The 20,389-nt window shown below is 44.9% G+C and overlaps 7 non-coding genes across 7 annotated transcripts; all 7 read right to left on the reverse strand.

The window, feature by feature from the left end:
• Positions 1 to 12,718: 12,718 nt before the first annotated feature.
• On the reverse strand, positions 12,719 to 12,837 carry LOC115248572 (5S ribosomal RNA). The gene has a single exon (XR_003887398.1). It is a non-coding gene; the product is annotated as a 5S ribosomal RNA (ribosomal RNA).
• A 1,034-nt stretch (positions 12,838 to 13,871) lies between these two features.
• Positions 13,872 to 13,990, reverse strand: LOC115248573 (5S ribosomal RNA). The gene has a single exon (XR_003887399.1). It is a non-coding gene; the product is annotated as a 5S ribosomal RNA (ribosomal RNA).
• A 1,036-nt stretch (positions 13,991 to 15,026) lies between these two features.
• On the reverse strand, positions 15,027 to 15,145 carry LOC115248547 (5S ribosomal RNA). Its single transcript, XR_003887376.1, has one exon. It is a non-coding gene; the product is annotated as a 5S ribosomal RNA (ribosomal RNA).
• Positions 15,146 to 16,187: 1,042 nt separating this feature from the next.
• On the reverse strand, positions 16,188 to 16,306 carry LOC115248548 (5S ribosomal RNA). Its single transcript, XR_003887377.1, has one exon. It is a non-coding gene; the product is annotated as a 5S ribosomal RNA (ribosomal RNA).
• Positions 16,307 to 17,340: 1,034 nt separating this feature from the next.
• On the reverse strand, positions 17,341 to 17,459 carry LOC115248567 (5S ribosomal RNA). Its single transcript, XR_003887396.1, has one exon. It is a non-coding gene; the product is annotated as a 5S ribosomal RNA (ribosomal RNA).
• Positions 17,460 to 18,455: 996 nt separating this feature from the next.
• Positions 18,456 to 18,574, reverse strand: LOC115248549 (5S ribosomal RNA). The gene has a single exon (XR_003887378.1). It is a non-coding gene; the product is annotated as a 5S ribosomal RNA (ribosomal RNA).
• A 1,048-nt stretch (positions 18,575 to 19,622) lies between these two features.
• LOC115248564 (5S ribosomal RNA) lies at positions 19,623 to 19,741 on the reverse strand. Its single transcript, XR_003887393.1, has one exon. It is a non-coding gene; the product is annotated as a 5S ribosomal RNA (ribosomal RNA).
• Between the last annotated feature and the right edge of the window lie 648 nt (positions 19,742 to 20,389).

Below are 20,389 nucleotides of genomic sequence, written 5' to 3' on the forward strand. Positions count from 1 at the left end.
TTTACAAATAACGATCCAGTCAAATCTCTTGATGACTTCCTCAGGAGAGCACTAATGAAATCTCTTGAAAGTGAAAATGGCCACCTGGACTTGTTTGTTCGCTTCCTTCATGGTCTCTCTCTGGAGTCCAATCAGAGGATCTTGGGTGGACTGTTGGATCAGAGGAACAGCCACCCAGAAACCATCCAGAAGGTCCTCAACAACCTGAAGGAGGAGAACGGTGATGAAATCTCCCCAGACAGAAGCATCAACATCTTCCACTGTCTGATGGAGATGAAGGATCAGTCAGTCCATCAGGAGATCCAAGAGTTCCTGAAGCCAGGGGAGATATCAGAGAGGGAACTGTCAGAGATCCACTGTTCAGCTCTGGCCTACCTGCTGCAGATGTCAGAGGAGGTTCTGGATGAGCTGAACCTGCAGCAGTACAACACCTCAGGGGAGGGACGACGTCACCTGATTCCAGCTGTGAGGAACTGCAGGAAGGCCGAGTAAGTAAAGATTTTTAGGGCCGGACATCGGCGTTTAAATCAAGTGAGTGGATCATGTCAGGTAGCAATACCCCCTCCAGTGGTCATTCCTTCAATTCTTTATCTCCATTGCAGCGTCCATAAATTAAAAACAACAACAATTCATCCAGAAATGTTCAACACTGGCTGGATATAAGTTCAAAGGTCAATCCAGACAAACCAACATAAGGCAGGAATAATAGGAGCCACAAGTTAACTGACTATCATGAAATGACTGTCATGTCATTAAATAACTTTTGTTTGTTTGTATACATCGTATTCAAACGACAGAAAAACACATTTTAACTAATGACACGTGACTATTTTGCTTCATTTGTTCAACGTAAAAACAGCCGGCCTCGTTGGTTTAAATGGGTGTTTTAGGTCTTTGTGGCGGTTCCGTTTGGAGCCTTTATGTGACCCACAAAGTTGTTTGACCCTTTCCACACCCGTTAGGTGGCAACTTCATCACTAGCAACAAAAGGTGCAGTGAAAATGATTTGAAGGGAAACAGGCAGATATAACAGAAGCTGAGGGCAATCGATGCAACCAGAGACTCTGATGTCATCGATCGGATCGCTGAATTAAGACTTGACGCACCATCGTACAAATTGGATGAAATGCAAAATATCCAAAGAGCCGATAGACAGATAAAAAGATGCACGTTTCTTTAAACCATTTGCTATAATCATTTTAAATATTGAGTAATTATGAGCTGTTCTAAAATAAGACAAATGTTGAGAATAATTCAGTTGCATTTCAGATCTGATGGTCGTTCAAACTGTTGCTCTACGGTGTTGAATTTAGCTTTTCCAGGAAATGAGCTACATTTGTGTTGAGGTAGATTCTCAGATAAGTTGATGAGAAATCCCAAAGTTTGACTCACTATTTTTGTTTCATACACAACAGACTGGCTGGTAGTTTTCTTTCAACGAGTCATTGGGAAGTTGTGGCCTCAGCAATGACGTCAAACCCTTCTCATCTACGGGAGCTGAACTTAAGCTGGAACCAAAACCTGACAGATGCCGACGTGAAGTTACTGTCTTCTGCAATGATGCATCCAAACTGCAGACTGGAGACGCTCAGGTCAGTCAGAGATGATCCAGTACTTTCCCAGGTGTAACTAGTTAGACAATAACTGTTTCCATGTTTGATCTTTGTTATAAACGTAGTGTTACAGTTCTCAGAAAAAAGACCACACAGGACAGATTTGCAGTATTAAATTGGTTGTGGAAATCTGTCCCATGTGAGGATGGTCATCAATGACTAGAAAGGAAGTATCAGTTGTAGATTTGTCTTGTTTTATTTTAGGCTGGCCACAAAACCGCCCAAACATTCAGACCAATCAAAAATGGTTCTTCCTGTCTTTTAAAGATCAGAAGGAAAACTAGAAAACCCCAAAAGAAAGCTGCTGCAGTGTGCCATGCCCCTTCTCTACTGAGAAAAGCCATCCCAAAAAAGAGAAAAGCCCAAGTGTGAAGTGAGCGCCCTGTTAAACCTTGGTACCGAAAGCCTGCAGTCATTCTCATCTTAGGTGGCTTCATTCCAGCCAGAAGCCCAAACCTGCCTCCCTCTTAAAGGGGCAGCAGGTCAGTCCAACCACAGAAACCTTCATGAAGATCTGAAGCTTTCAGCATCCACAATTGTTGCACCTCACTTCCATTGGAGTCCAAATCAGAAGTCAACAAGTTGATTCTACACAATGCAACCATTTTAAAAAGGTTTCCATCCATAAGTTTTCACACATTTTTGTATAAATCTGTTTGTTCATCGCCTCCTTCTGTTGTAATGGTCATTAAAGAAAATTACCTTATTTGAGTTTTTCTCCTCACAAATATGACTTTCTATGAACGATGCAATAAATGCAGCTTGCAATCTAAGACAATATGGAAGTATGTGTATATAATAGTAGTGGAAGTAGCTCATAAAATAATACATTTGCTCTTCTCATCTAATCTTTCTATGTTATTAAAGAAAAACCTGCTCTTAGTCAACAACATCTAAGACATCAACCAAAAATCCTAATTTTATACAATATAATCTAAAACAGTAGAGAAGAGTCTTTCTGCAGAGACACTGGTGGCAGGAATGCAGAAGTATCACCTGCTCAACTTGGAAGGTGGAGCAGAAACCACCAGCTGAGAAGGTCCTCAGCGAGAGGAAGTGGTGGAGAACCATGAAACTTGCTAAGCTCCACCTCAGCTCCAGAGACGGGCTGAGCTGGAGCTGTGGCACCAGGTATCGCCCAGAAGAGCCTCCAACAAACAAGCTCTTCTCTTGGGAGGAGAGGGCTTTGAATCTCAGCTCAGTGTGCTTGTCTCTAGTAGGTTGCAGCTGCACCTTTTCCTGAGGTCCTTGTTGATGCCCTGAGGGGAATTGATGCTCCTGCAATGTTTTCTGGCAGCATTGAGCTTGCAGTGGGGCAATCAAACACACTGTGGGGGGGCTCTCTTTCCTTCTCTCATCTGGAGAACAAGTGACAGCAGCTGCCAATCATTGTTGGAGAAATGTGCAGTCAGGGGAACGATGCGTCCAGACTATAGCCACCCTTCCAGCATCCAGCAGTGTCTAAAACCTTTGATTTGGTTTCACCAGAGAGTGTAGGGATTGCAGGGTCGCTGCAGCATCGCCCACAAGCTATCAGGAGTGGGTCGCTTTGTCCCAACTCCTGACAAGAGTTGAGTGCTACTGAGAAATGTGGTCTCACAAACTTGGAAGGTATTTTGACCTACACACACTTTACATACGCTGGAGATCTTGTCCAACCGCCCTGAAAGAACCCAAAATAGGAACATACGGCAGATAAGCCGGTGCAGGACCAGAGGTTTGTTGCTTGTAAGCTGTGTTTTGCTCTGGTACATGTTGATTTTTATTTGTCTCCTCTCAAAATAATTGTTATTTTAGTCTATGGGACTGCAGTTTATCCAAGACCAGCTGTGATTCTGTGGCCTCAGCTCTGAAGTCCAACCTCTCCCATCTGAGGGTTCTGGACCTGAGCTACAACACGTTGCAGGATTCAGGAGTGAAGCGGCTCTGTTCTGGACTGGAGAGTCCAAACTGTAAACTGGAGAGGCTCAGGTCAGTCTTCATTTTTCTACCTATATACCAGCTGCTAAGATGGTGAAGTGAGGCTGTTCTCAACACTGCTGTGATGCACCACATTAAAAAAATTCCTTGTAATATCATGAATTCAGGTCTGACCCAACTAAGAACTAACGTAGGTTTAGTACTGACGCAGATAACATGCAGACCTGCACCGTATAACCTCATCCTGCATTTTTCAGATTAGAATACTGCAGTTTATCAGAGATCAGCTGTGACTCTCTGGCCTCGGCGCTGAGGTCCAATCCCTCCCATCTGAGGGTTCTGGACCTGAGTCAGAACCAGCTGCAGGATTCAGGAGTGAAGCTGCTGTCTGATCTCGTAGAGAATCCACACTATGGGCTGGAGACATTGAGACATTTCTGGTAGAAGCCAGTCAACTCCCGCTCATCTGCTGCATCACTCACTGACCACTGGTGAAGAGCATCTGTGGAAACATCTGCCGTCTACTCCCTCCATAGATGAAAAATTCAGTTTTTAAAAAATGCTGGTGGACTTTCAGGAGATCAGTCGATGGTCGACAAAGCAGAAGCAGCTTCGCCTTGAAGTTAAATTAGTTCCTGGTATCACACAATGCATCTTTATAAAGTTCTAAATGGCTCCTCGGCCACTCTTAGAAGCATGGAAACATTCTCTTAATTGTCTCTTCAAATGTCTGTATTATACGTTACTATTTTACATCATGCCTTCAGAATCTTTAGGGTTTAGTATTTACTGTCTCTGTGACATGGAGCATTGGAATATTTCAGCTGCAGCCAGCAAAAACCCATCAGAATGACGGCTATCGGTGGGAACCGCAGGTCATTTGACTTTAGTCAATCTGTTAAATGTTATAGGATTTATTGCAATCTCATAAAAACTATGAATAAATGTGGGAAATAGGAAATAAAAAGAAGCAAAATGACCAAATAAAACTCCCATGAATACTGTAAATTTAAAGATGTCAAGAATGGAATATCAGCTTAAATGGAATCAAACATAAAGTGAAAAGGCCTCCTTTAAGTTTACTGCAAAAATAAACACAAAATCAAGAGCGACACGCGCCAAAAACGTCTCATTCTCTCTTCTGTCTCCACTCATTCTCTTATATTCTCTTAAGATAATGGCGACGGGGTCGTGTGATAACAAAACAAGCTAATGACGCAGGGCCAGTTGATGCCCTTTTTAACTGTATTCTAGATATCCAGTCATGGATGGCAGAAAACTTCCTACAGCTCAACCAGGACCAAACAGAGGTCTTAGTTATTGGTCCTGAAGGTCAGAGAGAGAAACTTGTACCAAAGTTAAAGGATTTTAAGCGATCTCAATCTGTCAGAAATCTGGGTGTGATCTTTGACTCTGAGCTTAGTTTTATCCCACACATCAAAAACATAACAAAGGTAGGTTTTTACCACCTGAAGAATATAGCCAGAGTCCGCCCGTTTTATCTCTTGTGGTCTAGATTATTGTAATGCCCTGCTCTCTGGTCTTCCCAAAAAGAGCATCTCTAACCTACAATTATTACAAAACTCAGCTGCACGAGTGCTGACGAGGACCAGAGGGTGGGAGCACATCACACCGGTTTTAGAATCGCTGCATTGGCTACCCGTGCCTTTCAGGATCGATTTTAAGGTTCTTTTATTCGTTTTTAAATGTCTTAATGGTATTGGCCCGACTTATTTATCTGACATGCTTTTATTCTATCAACCCTCGCGGACTCTGAGGTCCATTCCACATGTAAGCTCTAAAACGCACGGGGAAGCGGCCTTCAGTTATTATGGTCCCCGACTGTGGAACAGCCTGCCGGAGAACCTCAGGGCCGCAGAGACTGCTGAGATTTTTAAAAAGAGGCTCAAGACACACCTTTTTAATCAGGCCTTGAATTGATTTTCTGATTATTTTTAATTTCTTTTATGTTCTCATGCTTTTTTATGTCTTACCCTTATTTGACTTGATACTTTTACTGTTTTACTCCCTCAGTTCTTATTCTCAGTTTTTAGCTTTTACACCTTTTATCCCATTTACTGTTTCAGTCCTTCAGTTTTTAGCTCCAGTGTTTCCTCATGGGGTTTCCTCATGGGGGCCTGCCAGGCTGGGAGATGTTTCCGGTCTACCACTAGGGGTGCTGTCCCGTGGACAGCTCTGGCCTGGGTGGTTAGGGGGCTCTGTGCTTTGGTGTGGAGCCTCCGGTCTGTCCGGGTCAGGGTGGTCTTTGTGGCGGTACCACCTGTGGTCACGGATCGTGACCTCCCTCGGCCCGGTGGGCCTCCAAAGGTGGCGTCTCCTTCGCCTCAGGTCTCGGTGCCCAGCCATGTCTCAGCTTGTTTGTGTGTGTGTTTGATTTTGTGTATGCATGTGTGTGTGTGTGTGTATCTGTGTGTGTGTCCTTTTTCTTGATTCTCTTGTTTCTCTTTGTTGTTTTTATCCTTTGTGAGGCACTTTGTGCTACCCAGTGTATGAAAAGTGCCATATAAATAAAGATTGAATTGAATTGAAAAATTGAATCACTTATGCGTAATAACTATAATCAGTTAATCAAGAATGAGACAAATGTTATTCATTGACCTTCCTTTCCTGAATTCTCATTGGTCTTTATCCAATGATCTCCTTATGGTTCCTGGATCAATACAAAGACAGGTGAACCAGCATTTAGTTGGGAGAGTGGAGCTTCCGTTGGCTAACGTATTGCGTCCTAACCCTCCTGCCCATATTAATGATCATATTCCTCGGGGCAACAATATATCACTCCAATTTATTAACTAACCCTCAACCAAAACATGTGCTTGGGTTCATTTGAAAGACTGACTCACTGCATCACCCATCTGGACCGAAGGACACAATAGCCACTTTTGCTAACCCTTTTGCCAGGTCACATTCAGCTCCTGTCTGAGTCCTCTAAATGAGCCTGGGTCCATGCGTTGACCATCAGGATTCAGCATTTGTTCTTTATTTTTGAATCAAATGAAGACCAGAAGATGATGCAACTGTTTATTTATAGCTGTCAATCAAACAAATCATCAGCTTCAAAATCACCATGGCAACAACAGAAGTAAAGCTTGATAGATTCACTGGTAGAAGGCATCAAACTGCTGCTGGTGATGATGATGATGATGATGATAGAAGACTTGTTTCAGCTGTGTTGTCCTCTGTTGTCATGACAACACAGCTGCTGGATAACATGAAGTTTGGAAGAGCATCAAATATTCACGTTAGAGTGAACAAAACAGATTAACTTAATAAACTGAAAGACAAAAGTAAAGTCCAACCCCATGGAGAGAAAACCTTCATCCGCATACTGGCGGGCAGAGTTCTGAAGAAAAGGGTATCACACGTCAGTCAGGTGCTTCTAAATGCTTCTGATTAAACCTTTAATCATGTTGTTGTGTTCTTGTCTTTGACTCAGGAGATCATCTGATTTAAAGACTGTCTGTGTCAAATATATGGACATTCTCCAGATGAAAAGAGAAAAGAAAGTAAATGTGCGTCCCCTGGAAACTGTCGGACTTGGTCCTCTTCTACTGCCCCTGCTGACGAGCAGCAAATAGAGCTGAGAGACACTTTTCTCTCTGAGGCTTCTGACTTACCGCTGGCCTCTCCAGATTCATCAACTGGATGATCATTTGTCCCCTCCACATGATGAAGATCGCTGCCTTCAGCTTCATCTGCACAACACATTCAGAGGGGAGATTTTCTTCATCCTGGCACATTTGAATCCCTCTGAATTCTTCTAGACTGCAGATTAAAGGCAGCTTTCTTTACCCAGTGGCAGACTGGAGGTCTGACAGACAGCTGAATCAGGTGGCTGGCTGGCTGGCTGGCTGGCTGACTGACTGGCTGGCTGGCTGGCTGGCTGGCTGGCTGGCTGACTGGAGGTCTGACAGACAGCTGAATCAGGTGGCTGGCTGGCTGGCTGGCTGACTGACTGGCTGGCTGACTGGCTGGCTAGCTGACTGGAGGTCTGAGAGACAGCTGAATCAGGTGGGTGGCTGACTGGCTGGCTGGCTGGCTGGCTGACGGATTGACTGGCTGGCTGACTGGCTAACTGACTGACTGGCTGACTGACTGACTGACTGACTGACTGACTGACTGACTGACTGACTGACTGACTGACTGCAGAGTCCGCATTACTGCGGACACCGCACCAATCCACCTCAATCGTGAACAAGACCCCAAGGTATTTGAATGCCTCCACTTGGGGCAGGATCTCCTCCTTGACCCGGAGAAGACACTCCACCTTATTCCGTTTGAAAACCATGGCCTCGGATTTGGAGGTGCTGATTTTCATCCCAGCCGCTTCACAAACCGATCCAGTGATCGCTGGAGGTCACGGGCCGATGACGCCAACAGGACCACATCATCTGCAAAGAGCAAAGACGCGATCCTGAGGTCACCCCCTCAACACCATGACTGCACCTAGAAATTCTGTCCATAAAAGTTATGAACAGAATCACTGACAAAGGGCAGCCATGGCGGAGACCAACCCTCACCGGAAACAAGTTCGACTTACTGCCAGCAATGTGGACCAAACTCTGACACCGATCGTACAGGGAGTGGACGGTGTGTATCAGGGGGCCCGGCACCCCATACTCTTGAAGGACCCATAGGACCCCCCCGAGGGACACGGTCGAATGCCTTCTCCAAGTCCACAAAACACATGTGGACTGGTTGGGCAAACTCCCATGCACCCTCAAAGACCCTGCTGAGGGTGTAGAGCTCGTCCACCGTTCCACGCCCAGGCCCAAAACCACATTGCTCCTCCTGAATCCGAAGTTCGACTATCTGGCGAACCCTCCTCTCCAGTACCCCTGAATAGACCTTACCAGGGAGGCTGAGGAGTGTGATCCCCCTATAGTTGGAACACACCCTCCGGTCCCCCTTCTTAAAAAGAGGGACTACCACTCCGGTCTGCCAATCCAGCGGCACCGTCCCCGATGTCCACGCGATGTTGCAGAGTCGAGTCAACCACGACAGCCCTACAACATCCAGAGCCTTAAGGAACTCTGGGCGGATCTCATCAACCCCTGGGGCCTTGCCACCGAGGAGTTTTTTGACTACCTCGGCAACTTCAGCCCCGGAGATACGTGAGTCTGTTCCCAGGTCCACAGGCCCTGCTTCCTCACTGGAAGGTGCATGGTGGTATTACGGAGGTCTTCAAAGTATTCCTTCCACCGATCCACAATATCCCAAGTTGAGGTCAGCAGCACACCATCGCCACTATACACAGTGTTGACAGTGCCCTCCTTCCCCTTCCTCAGATGCCAGATGGTGGTCCAGAACCTTTTCGAAGCCGTCGAGGAAGTCGTTCTCCATGGCCTCATCCAACTCTTCCCATGCCCGGGTCTTTGCCTCGGCAACCGCCGTAGCTGCTCTCCGCTTGGCCTGCCAGTACCTATCTGCTGCCTCAGGAGTCCCACAGGACAAAAAGGCCCGATACGACTCCTTCTTCAGCCTGGCGGCCCTCACAATATGTTTGGGTCCGACATCCTTCCCCACCAACAGAGCCAACTCACCACCAGGTGGTGATCAGTTGACAGCTCCGCCCCTCTCTTCACCCGAGTGTCCAGAACATGCGGCTGCAAATCCGATGACACGACCATAAGGTCGATCATCGATCTGCAGCCTCAGGCGTTCTGATGCCAAGTGCACATGTGGACGCCTTTATGCCTGAACAAGGTGTTTGTTATGGACAATCTGAGATGAGCACAGAAGTCCAATAACAAAATACCACTCAAGTTCAGATCAGGGGGACCGTTCCTCCCAATCACACCTCTCCAGGTCACACTGTCGCTGTCAACGTGATCATTGAAGTCACCTAGGAGGACGAGGGAGCCCCCAGAAGGAGCACCCTCCAGCACTTCCTCTAAGGACTCCAAAAAGGGTGGATACGCTGAATTGCTGTTTGGACCATAGGCACAAACAACAGTCAGGATCCGTCCCCCCACCCGAAGGCGAAAGGAGGCTACCCTCTCATCCACCGGGGGAAAACTCCAATATACAGGCACTGAGCCGGGGAGCAACGAGAATTGCTACCCCTGCCCGTTGTTTAACATTCAATTTAATGCTTAACGGTTGCATCGCCATCGTAGAAGAATCATAGCAAAATATGTGGGTAATAATTTGGGACACGGTGGGGTAAAAACACAATATTTAATTATTTTCAGAACAAGATTTACAGTACGTCATGTATGCAGCGATTTAACCCACTCATACATTTACGTTTTTGGCTTTAATGCGAAGCACACCAGCTTTAAATACTTCGCATGAGATTTTTTTTGTGAGGTCATCACAGATAAAAGGCCATTTTGGGTTGTAAGCTTTGATTCAAAGTAAAAAATCTTCATATTAAAGTGTTGCTGCTGCACCTACAGACATTAACCGAGGTTGAGCTGAAACCACCATCAGATCTGCCGCCTCATTCTTCGATCCTTCCACCGAGCATCACCCTCCAAGAGAGACAATCTCCATACTGACGTGCACACGCGTTAAAGGTCCAAAGGTCAGTAACTGGGAGTTGATGGTTGGGATCAAGTTGAGCTCTGCTGGCAGCTCTACCAAAGTCTAAATGTTCTCAGTATGAATCCAATTCTGCTAATGTGGTTGCGCTTCTTCGTGTCAGTGCAGACTCGTGCGCGGGGCTCGTGCACATGACGGTTAGGCTGGTTTGATGCAAGTCACAGCGAAGCAGGTGGGGGCGGGGCTTGTGTAGCATCTGACGGCCCCTCTCAAACTGTCGCCTAACTGGGCCTTGCTCACGCCCTGATGACTGGCGGGGGCGTGAGCCCCTCACCTGTGCTAGTCTGGGCTGGGGAGGGGGCGAGGCGGGACTTTCCTCTTTCTCCATGAGGCGGGAGCAGTGAATGGATCTGTTCATGACTGTTAGAGTGTGTGTGGTCATGGCAGTGGCTTTTTGTTGTTTCTGCTTCAGGCTGCAGAAGATGGGCTGTTCCTGTAGCACTTCTTCTGACGAGTGGAGCGACAGCGATAGTGACAGCAGTCTGTCAGAACTCCCACCCTTCGTTAGACGGAGCACGAAGACGGTGGAGCTGAGGCAGCACACCTCCGCAGTAACCCAGCATGCATGCTTGGATGAGGAGGTTAAAGGAGACGGCAGTGGCACATGTGAGGAACCCCTGGAATCACATCCCCGTGTGGCGCTGCCCAGACTGAGCACAGGCGGAGAGGAAAACACTCTCGATGGGTCAAAGCCGTCCAAACCGGTCCAGTGTGCAACAGATGAGCCTGGTCCATCCACGGTTCTGAAAAACAGTTTATTACCACCTCCTCCTGAACCAGAAACTGGTTTATTACCACCACCTCCTGAACCAGAAACCGGTTTATTACCACCACCTCTTGAACCAGACACTGGTTTATTACCACCACCTCCTGAACCAGAAACTGGTTTATTACCACCACCTCCTGAACCAGACACTGGTTTATTACCACCACCTCCTGAACCAGAAGCTGGTTTATTACCACCACCTCCTGAAACAGAAACCAGTTTATTACCACCTCCTCTTGAACCAGACACTGGTTTATTACCACCACTTCCTGAACCAGAAACTGGTTTATTACCACCACCTCCTGAACTGTCTCTATTGAGCGAGGTCAATGTGCGTCTGACCACGGGATCCTCGCCACATATCGTTCAACAAACTCACCGTGGATTCACCAAATCCGAGATCGACTGGCAGGACAATGCGGCGCTCCAACGTCCGTGGCTTCCTGTGAATTCCCGCGTAAGGAAAATCCCAAGCCGAGAAGAGGGCGATGGTCCCTCAGTCTCAATTTGCTTTTATAAAACACTCGAAGACCTGGGCCCCCCGAGACCTGAGTGTCAGGATGTTGGCACTCAAACTTTGCCCCCTGGTGCTGGTGGAGATGCTCCTACTCCATCTTCCAAGATTGACTCCGTCTGTCCTGAGCGGCGGGTGATGGCTGAAGGGGGCAACAGCGGGGACAAGCCGAAGGCAACGGTGTGGTCCCAGGGCACACCCCAGGCTGGGTTCCCCCAGATGGGGGGCGGTGTGGACACCCCAGGGCCAGTGTCGGAGCTCCAGCCCTCCAAGGCTCAGAATTGTGGGCCAATGTTGAATCGGTAAGTTTATGGCCCCCACCCTCGCTCACACTTTATTTCACTTGTGGAGCACTTGGTAACACCTGAGACCTGTTCCTCTTCAGGGGTCTGGAGCAGAGTTCAAAGACCAAGGCTGACCACCAACCAGCTCATCCGCCAGGACAGCAAGTAAGTTTTGGGTGTTGAGTTGTTTTTGATGCTTAATTTGATGCTTGATTTAATTGTGTCCATTCATGTTACTCATTCATAAAGTGAATGTCCTGATTGGTCACAGACACATCAACATTTATCGGGTTTAAGACCCCTGACAGGACAAATACCCCAGGTTATAGCAGACCTGTTGCAAAGATGCTCATGGTGGAAACTAAATCCTGGTTCTCTGACTTTTCAGGTGGGCTCCAAACTAACGTACGCACAGGTCTTGATGATGCCCCCACGGAAGCGTGCCCCACCCCCGGACCTTAGCCCCCCCTACCCAGAACAAGAGCCCCAACCAGCTGGGACTCGCCGTCCACTAAAGCTGAGATATGCAAGGCTATGAATGGATCGCTATGGATATTTGGTTTTCAGTCTTTACAAAAGAAGCTGAACAAAATCAACTCTTCAATTGCTGCTTTAGGGGATTTTTTTCTTTAGTTTGTTTAGGGTCTTTTTAAAAAAAATCCAGGTTCTGTTCCCATGTTTGAATGTTCCAGTGTTTTTCTTTTAACACACATACATAATTGATGCTCATAATTCTGATTTCTTCTATTAAAAAGCACTGAGCAATATGTCTGTTTGCATCTTTTTTATCTCATGTTGGTACTGAGTTTGTTCGGCTTTTATTTGAGTTAATCAGGAGTGTTTTGGATGTAGAAACTTCTGTTTAAGTAAAGAGGATTTGTAGATGTAACTCATTCACATTCTCTCCAGTGTGAAATCACAGAATCTGAAAACACTGACTTTGATGAGTGTTTAAAACCATTACAAGTGTTTGAACATCATTTAAACATGAATGTGTGAAGAATGTCCAGGTACAGGTGAGGTACTGATGGACGTAAAGTGGAGGAGTGCAAAAAGCTTACAGCACCTGGTATTCCCAGGCGGTCTCCCATCCAAGTACTAACCAGGCCCGACCCTGCTTAGCTTCCGAGATCGGACGAGATCGGGCGTTCTCAGGGTGGTATGGCCGTAAGCGAGAGCAGGTGCAAGAAAATGGCCTTTTGAAGTTAATACACTCAAACTTATTTTCTTGAAACACTTATTCTGGTGGAGGTTGTCCATTTTGCTTTGTCACGGTCCAAACCTCAATGTTGGAGCAGCCTCCAATCCATTTCTCCCAAAAAGAAAAGGCTATATAGCCTATGAGCGCCATATCATCAAATCTGCGTAGATCGGCTCTTGGATGAGAGGTGAAACGCCTTCAAAAAAATCAAACAAGATTCAACTCCGATAAATGAAATCAACTTAAAAGCAATGTGCCATGGCCGGGAATCGGTGCCATGGCCGGGAATCGATCCCGGGCCGGTGCGGGCCAGTTGATAATTGCTGTCACAGACAACCTGATTGAAACCTCCTGAAGACCCCAGAGGGAGAGTGCGAATCCAGCTTTGGGCATTATCAAAGAGAAGATATTTGATTGAAAAATTCACGATCATAAAAATGTTTAAAGTGCATAGCAGTGTCTGTGAGGTTTATGAGCCACAAATGCTGCTCTTTTTAGGAGCACAGCCATCTTTTAAACTGTAGTTTGTGTCATAGCATAGTTTTATTGACAAATTCTAAATTGCAAGTAGCAGATATGAACAGGGAAATGCTACGTTATCTGCTTATTCTGTTACAAATAATCTGATGAGATAGGTGTGGAGTTAATTCAGTTGGGGATAGACAGATGGAATATTAGTGTTGTTAGTATGATACTTGAGTTCTTTAGATATTGTTTTCAATTCAGGAATCTGCCGCCTTGAGTTGGCTTTTGTTGAAGACAGAAATGTTGACAATAGTGTGGACCAAAGTGGGAAATTCAATTTTATTTAAACACAAGCACACGCACGCACGCACGCACACACACAGACACACACACACACTCATAAAATATTAAATCTCAAACGATGTACAATAGTGCAACATTAAATGTCAATGTTAGAAGTACGGAAGAAGTGAATTACATCTGGCTGGATAATTATCAGGAACACTGGCGGCCTCTGCTGGCCCAGTGGAAGAGTGCAAAAAGCTTACAGCACCTGGTATTCCCAGGCGGTCTCCCATCCAAGTACTAACCAGGCCCGACCCTGCTTAGCTTCCGAGATCGGACGAGATCGGGCGTTCTCAGGGTGGTATGGCCGTAAGCGAGAGCAGGTGCAAGAAAATGGCCTTTTGAAGTTAATACACTCAAACTTATTTTCTTGAAACACTTATTCTGGTGGAGGTTGTCCATTTTGCTTTGTCACGGTCCAAACCTCAATGCTGGAGCAGCCTCCAATCCATTTCTCCCAAAAAGAAAAGGCTATATAGCCTATGAGCGCCATATCATCAAATCTGCGTAGATCGGCTCTTGGATGAGAGGTGAAACGCCTTCAAAAAAATCAAACAAGATTCAACTCCGATAAATGAAATCAACTTAAAAGCAATGTGCCATGGCCGGGAATCGGTGCCATGGCCGGGAATCGATCCCGGGCCGGTGCGGGCCAGTTGACAATTGTTGTAACAGACAGCCTGATTGAAACCTCCTGAAGACCCCAGAGGGAGAGCTCGAATCCAGCTTTGGGCATTATCAAAGAGAAGATATTTGATTGAAAAATTCACGATCATAAAAATGTTTAAAGAGCATAGCAGTGTCTGTGAGGTTTATGAGCCACAAATGCTGCTCTTTTTAGGAGCACAGCCATCTTTTAAACTGTAGTTTGTGTCATAGCATAGTTTTATTGACAAATTCTAAATTGCAAGTAGCAGATATGAACAGGGAAATGCTACGTTATCTGCTTATTCTGTTACAAATAATCTGATGAGATAGGTGTGGAGTTAATTCAGTTGGGGATAGACAGATGGAATATTAGTGTTGTTAGTATGATACTTGAGTTCTTTAGATATTGTTTTCAATTCAGGAATCTGCCGCCTTGAGTTGGCTTTTGTTGAAGACAGAAATGTTGACAATAGTGTGGACCAAAGTGGGAAATTCAATTTTATTTAAACACAAGCACACGCACGCACGCACGCACACACACAGACACACACACACACACTCATAAAATATTAAATCTCAAACGATGTACAATAGTGCAACATTAAATGTCAATGTTAGAAGTACGGAAGAAGTGAATTACATCTGGCTGGATAATTATCAGGAACACTGGCGGCCTCTGCTGGCCCAGTGGAAGAGTGCAAAAAGCTTACAGCACCTGGTATTCCCAGGCGGTCTCCCATCCAAGTACTAACCAGGCCCGACCCTGCTTAGCTTCCGAGATCGGACGAGATCGGGCGTTCTCAGGGTGGTATGGCCGTAAGCGAGAGAAGGTGCAAGAAAATGGCCTTTTGAAGTTAATACACTCAAACTTATTTTCTTGAAACACTTATTCTGGTGGAGGTTGTCCATTTTGCTTTGTCACGGTCCAAACCTCAATGTTGGAGCAGCCTCCAATCCATTTCTCCCAAAAAGAAAAGGCTATATAGCCTATGAGCGTCATATCATCAAATCTGCGTAGATCGGCTCTTGGATGAGAGGTGAAACGCCTTCAAAAAAATCAAACAAGATTCAACTCCGATAAATGAAATCAACTTAAAAGCAATGTGCCATGGCCGGGAATCGGTGCCATGGCCGGGAATCGATCCCGGGCCGGTGCGGGCCAGTTGACAATTGCTGTAACAGACAACCTGATTGAAACCTCCTGAAGACCCCAGAGGGAGAGTTCGAATCCAGCTTTGGGCATTATCAAAGAGAAGATATTTGATTGAAAAATTTACGATCAAAAAAATGTTTAAACAGCATAGCAGTGTCTGTGAGGTTTATGAGCCACAAATGCTGCTCTTTTTAGGAGCACAGCCATCTATTAAACTGTAGTTTGTGTCATAGCATAGTTTTATTGACAAATTCTAAATTGCAAGTAGCAGATATGAACAGGGAAATGCTACGTTATCTGCTTATTCTGTTACAAATAATCTGATGAGATAGGTGTGGAGTTAATTCAGTTGGGGATAGACAGATGGAATATTAGTGTTTTTAGGATGATACTTGAGTTCTTTAGATATTGTTTTCAATTCAGGAATCTGCCGCCTTGAGTTGGCTTTTGTTGAAGACAGAAATGTTGACAATAGTGTGGACCAAAGTGGGAAATTCAATTTTATTTAAACACAAACACACACACACGCACGCACGGACGCACACACACACAGACACACACACACACTCATAAAATATTAAATCTCAAACGATGTACAATAGTGCAACATTAAATGTCAATGTTAGAAGTACGGAAGAAGTGAATTACATCTGGCTGGATAATTATCAGGAACACTGGCGGCCTCTGCTGGCCCAGTGGAAGAGTGCAAAAAGCTTACAGCACCTGGTATTCCCAGGCGGTCTCCCATCCAAGTACTAACCAGGCCCGACCCTGCTTAGCTTCCGAGATCGGACGAGATCGGGCGTTCTCAGGGTGGTATGGCCGTAAGCGAGAGCAGGTGCAAGAAAATGGCCTTTTGAAGTTAATACACTCAAACTTATTTTCTTGAAACACTTATTCTGGTGGAGGTTGTCCATTTTGCTTTGTCACGGTCCAAACCTCAATGTTGGAGCAGCCTCCAATCCATTTCTCCCAAAAAGAAAAGGCTATATAGTCTATGAGCGCCATATCATCAAATCTGCGTAGATCGGCTCTTGGATGAGAGGTGAAACGCCTTCAAAAAAATCAAACAAGATTCAACTCCGATAAATGAAATCAACTTAAAAGCAATGTGCCATGGCCGGGAATCGGTGCCATGGCCGGGAATCGATCCCGGGCCGGTGCGGGCCAGTTGACAATTGCTGTAACAGACAGCCTGATTGAAACCTCCTGAAGACCCCAGAGGGAGAGCTCGAATCCAGCTTTGGGCATTATCAAAGAGAAGATATTTGATTGAAAAATTCACGATCATAAAAATGTTTAAAGAGCATAGCAGTGTCTGTGAGGTTTATGAGCCACAAATGCTGCTCTTTTTAGGAGCACAGCCATCTATTAAACTGTAGTTTGTGTCATAGCATAGTTTTATTGACAAATTCTAAATTGCAAGTAGCAGATATGAACAGGGAAATGCTACGTTATCTGCTTATTCTGTTACAAATAATCTGATGAGATAGGTGTGGAGTTAATTCAGTTGGGGATAGACAGATGGAATATTAGTGTTGTTAGTATGATACTTGAGTTCTTTAGATATTGTTTTCAATTCAGGAATCTGCCGCCTTGAGTTGGCTTTTGTTGAAGACAGAAATGCTGACAATAGTGTGGACCAAAGTGGGAAATTCAATTTTATTTAAACACAAGCACACGCACGCACGCACGCACACACACAGACACACATACACACTCATAAAATATTAAATCTCAAACGATGTACAATAGTGCAACATTAAATGTCAATGTTAGAAGTACGGAAGAAGTGAATTACTTCTGGCTGGATAATTATCAGGAACACTGGCGGCCTCTGCTGGCCCAGTGGAAGAGTGCAAAAAGCTTACAGCACCTGGTATTCCCAGGCGGTCTCCCATCCAAGTACTAACCAAGCCCGACCCTGCTTAGCTTCCGAGATCGGACGAGATAAGGCGTTCTCAGGGTGGTATGGCCGTAAGCGAAAGCAAGGATAAGAAAATGGCCTTTTGAAGTTAATACACTCAAACTTATTTTCTTGAAACATTTATTCTGGTGGAGGTTGTCCATTTTGCTTTGTCACAGTCCAAACCTCAATGTTGGAGCAGCCTCCAATCCATTCCCCCAAAAAAGAAAAGGCTATATAGCCTATGAGCGTCCATATCATCAAATCTGCCGTAGATCGGCTCTTGGATGAGAGGTGAAACGCCTTCAAAACAATCAAACAAGATTCAACTCCGATAAATGAAATCAACTTAAAAGCAATGTGCCATGGCCGGGAATCGATCCCGGGCCGGTGCAGGGCCAGTTGACAATTGCTGTAACAGACAACCTGATTGAAACCTCCTGAAGACCCCAGAGGGAGAGTTCGAATCCAGCTTTGGGCATTATCAAAGTGAAGATATTTGATTGAAAAATTCACGATCATAAAAATGTTTAAAGAGCATAGCAGTGTCTGTGAGGTTTATGAGCCACAAATGCTGCTCTTTTTAGGAGCACAGCCATCTATTAAACTGTAGTTTGTGTCATAGCATAGTTTTATTGACAAATTCTAAATTGCAAGTAGCAGATATGAACAGGGAAATGCTACGTTATCTGCTTATTCTGTTACAAATAATCTGATGAGATAGGTGTGGAGTTAATTCAGTTGGGGATACACAGATGGAATATTAGTGTTGTTAGTATGATACTTGAGTTCTTTAGATATTGTTTTCAATTCAGGAATCTGCCGCCTTGAGTTGGCTTTTTTTGAAGACAGAAATGTTGACAATAGTGTGGACCAAAGTGGGAAATTCAATTTTATTTAAACACAAACACACACACACACACACACACTCATAAAATATTAAATCTCAAACGATGTACAATAGTGCAACATTAAATGTCAATGTTAGAAGTACTTAAGAAGTGAATTACATCTGGCTGGATAATTATCAGGAACACTGGCGGCCTCTGCTGACCCAGTGGAAGAGTGCAAAAAGCTTACAGCACCTGGTATTCCCAGGCGGTCTCCCATCCAAGTACTAACCAGGCCCGACCCTGCTTAGCTTCCGAGATCGGACGAGATCGGGCGTTCTCAGGGTGGTATGGCCGTAAGCGAGAGCAGGTGCAAGAAAATGGCCTTTTGAAGTTAATACACTCAAACTTATTTTCTTGAAACACTTATTCTGGTGGAGGTTGTCCATTTTGCTTTGTCACAGTCCAAACCTCAATGTTGGAGCAGCCTCCAATCCATTCCCCCTAAAAAGAAAAGGCTATAGAGCCTATGAGCGTCATATCATCAAATCTGCCTAGAACGGCTCTTGGATGAGAGGTGAAACGCCTTCAAAACAATCAAACAAGATTCAACTCCGATAAATGAAATCAACTTAAAAGCAATGTGCCATGGCCGGGAATCGATCCCGGGCCGGTGCGGGCCAGTTGACAATTGCTGTAACAGACAACCTGATTGAAACCTCCTGAAGACCCCAGAGGGCGAGTTCGAATCCAGCTTTGGGCATTCTCAAAGTGAAGATATTTGATTGAAAAATTCACGATCATAAAAATGTTTAAAGTGCATAGCAGTGTCTGTGAGGTTTATGAGCCACAAATGCTGCTCTTTTTAGGAGCACAGCCATCTATTAAACTGTAGTTTGTGTCATAGCATAGTTTTATTGACAAATTCTAAATTGCAAGTAGCAGATATGAACAGGGAAATGCTACGTTATCTGCTCATTCTGTTACAAATAATCTGATGAGATAGGTGTGGAGTTAATTCAGTTGGGGATAGACAGATGGAATATTAGTGTTGTTAGTATGATACTTGAGTTCTTTAGATATTGTTTTCAATTCAGGAATCTGCCGCCTTGAGTTGGCTTTTTTTGAAGACAGAAATGTTGACAATAGTGTGGACCAAAGGCTTTTTTTTGAAGACAGAAATGTTGACAATAGTGTGGACCAAAGTGGGAAATTCAATTTTATTTAAACACACACACGCACGCACGCACGCACGCACACACACACTCATAAAATATTAAATCTCAAACGATGTACAATAGTGCAACATTAAATGTCAATGTTAGAAGTACTTAAGAAGTGAATTACATCTGGCTGGATAATTATCAGGAACACTGGCGGCCTCTGCTGACCCAGTGGAAGAGTGCAAAAAGCTTACAGCACCTGGTATTCCCAGGCGGTCTCCCATCCAAGTACTAACCAGGCCCGACCCTGCTTAGCTTCCGAGATCGGACGAGATAGGGCGTTCTCAGGGTGGTATGGCCGTAAGCGAAAGCAAGGATAAGAAAATGGCCTTTTGAAGTTAATACACTCAAACTTATTTTCTTGAAACACTTATTCTGGTGGAGGTTGTCCATTTTGCTTTGTCACAGTCCAAACCTCAATGTTGGAGCAGCCTCCAATCCATTCCCCCCAAAAAGAAAAGGCTATATAGCCTATGAGCGTCATATCATCAAATCTGCGTAGATCGGCTCTTGGATGAGAGGTGAAACGCCTTCAAAACAATCAAACAAGATTCAACTCCGATAAATGAAATCAACTTAAAAGCAATGTGCCATGGCCGGGAATCGATCCCGGGCCGGTGCGGGCCAGTTGACAATTGCTGTAACAGACAACCTGATTGAAACCTCCTGAAGACCCCAGAGGGAGAGTTCGAATCCAGCTTTGGGCATTATCAAACAGAAGATATTTGATTGAAAAATTCACGATCATAAAAATGTTTAAAGAGCATAGCAGTGTCTGTGAGGTTTATGAGCCACAAATGCTGCTCTTTTTAGGAGCACAGCCATCTATTAAACTGTAGTTTGTGTCAAGGCATAGTTTTATTGACAAATTCTAAATTGCAAGTAGCAGATATGAACAGGGAAATGCTACGTTATCTGCTTATTCTGTTACAAATAATCTGATGAGATAGGTGT

This window comes from Takifugu rubripes, unplaced genomic scaffold, assembly GCF_901000725.2.
Source record: "Takifugu rubripes unplaced genomic scaffold, fTakRub1.2, whole genome shotgun sequence".
In the NCBI taxonomy this organism is placed as follows: Eukaryota; Metazoa; Chordata; class Actinopteri; order Tetraodontiformes; family Tetraodontidae; genus Takifugu; species Takifugu rubripes.